This window comes from Strix uralensis, chromosome 31 (assembly GCF_047716275.1).
Source record: "Strix uralensis isolate ZFMK-TIS-50842 chromosome 31, bStrUra1, whole genome shotgun sequence".
NCBI lineage: Eukaryota > Metazoa > Chordata > Aves > Strigiformes > Strigidae > Strix > Strix uralensis.
Genome location: NC_134002.1, coordinates 2,686,268 through 2,688,000, shown reverse-complemented (window position 1 = coordinate 2,688,000; position 1,733 = coordinate 2,686,268).

The window sequence follows — 1,733 nt, the reverse complement described above, 5'->3', positions numbered from 1 at the left end:
GGCAGCAGGGCCCTGCCCAGGGACATCTCTGTGTGTGTGCACAGTCTTAGGAACAGTATAAACAACTGCTAAGGAGAACTGGGGTCTCAGTACCTTCTCCAGAATGGAGAAATAAATTCCCATCTCCCTGCGTCTACTCAGGCAATGAACAGGGGAAAACACAAAGCACAGACACTTTCCCTTTCAGTTAAATGCTGCCTTGATGTACTTCTTCAAAAAGGCTCTCACTATATGTCCTGGCGGTGATCTGCAGCTGTGAGCAGCCCTGACCCACGCAGCACCCTCTCCACAGCAGAAGGACCCTGCCCTGCCGGGGGTCTCTCCTTCCCCACACAGCTTCTCCCCACAGCGCTGTGGGCAGCTCCCCGGGCAGGCTGAGTGCTGAGCCTGGCAGGTGGCAGAGTCCCTGCCCCAGCACACAGCCCCTGGGCTGCAGGGACCCTGCTCTCAAGGACAGCCCTGGGCACCCCTGGCTGCACCCGCACCTGCACACCCCTGCAGCCGTCCCGGGGAGAAGGCAGCCGCCATGGCCTGTCCCTCTGACAGTGAAGCAGGGAAGCCCTGCTCTGGAGCACGGCCTCCTCCTCCAGACACCAGGGACATTCCTGGCGACTGTGCCGGCTTCACCACATCCCTCCACCACCTGCAGCTGCATTGCCCTGCACCCACAGACTTACTGTGTCAAGGGCTGCGAAGATTTCTCCTCCAGTGAGCTCTCAGCATCCTGCCACTGCCGTCTGCCTTTCCCCTCTCTGTGCCCGGCTCCTCTGCCCTCGGTGCCTGCAGGCAGTGCCCTCAGCCCTGCTGCGCTTTGCAGAGGAGCTGCTCCTGGGCAGAGCTGTCTCTCTGCAGCGCTGACCACTTGCCCTGAGCTCCCTCTGTCCCAGGAGCCCGGCCCAGCTCCGCTGCACAGGACCAGCCCAAGGCATTTTAATGACCCCTCAGGTGGGTTTGGTGCTGAGTCCATGAACCTCAGACAGCAATAGGAAGTTGAAGATCCCTCTGAAGACATCCAAGCCAGATGCAAACCAAAAGATCCTTGGAGTGTTAATGGGTCCCACTGAGGACCATTACTAACCAAGCCTCCCCAGGGGCTGGTTACAGCAGAAAACTCCAGGCAGAGATGACAGGGAAACAAAGGTCATGTCAGGGTTGAAGAGATTCTCAATAAATCTGGATGTTTTTCATTAAGCCTAATGCGGAGGTCTGATACCCAGCCCTTGGATCTCCCTTCCCAGGGCAACATGTCCCTCACACATTGCTCAGGGCTCTTCCTGGGGCAGTCTGATGTGGGGATGGGCAATTCCAAGGGCAGGACTATGGTCCAACACCTCCCAGGCTCTCGGCTGGGGAAGGGGAGGCCATGAGACCCAGTGCTGGAAGGGGAAGGTGCTTCCTCTTCAGCATCAGTGGCAGAGACAACAGCCAGAGCCAAGGGCAGAAAGAGCTCATCTCTGCTGGGGGATTTTCAGACTTTCCTCATCCCTCTATCGTCTCCACCACAGGCTGTCCCACTGTGTCCCACACCTGCACCTCTTTCTCTGCAGGCTGGAGACATCCACCCGGCTACCACACCTTGCTCTCACCTGCGCATCTCCCTTCCTTTACTGAGATCTCTCCATCCTCCCTGGCTGATCCTTGAAACACAAAGCCTGGGACTGCTCCAGTCTCCCTCTGGGTGACTTGTTACACCACAGCACTGCCCTTCGAGTGACATTTCTCTGTGTCCAGTC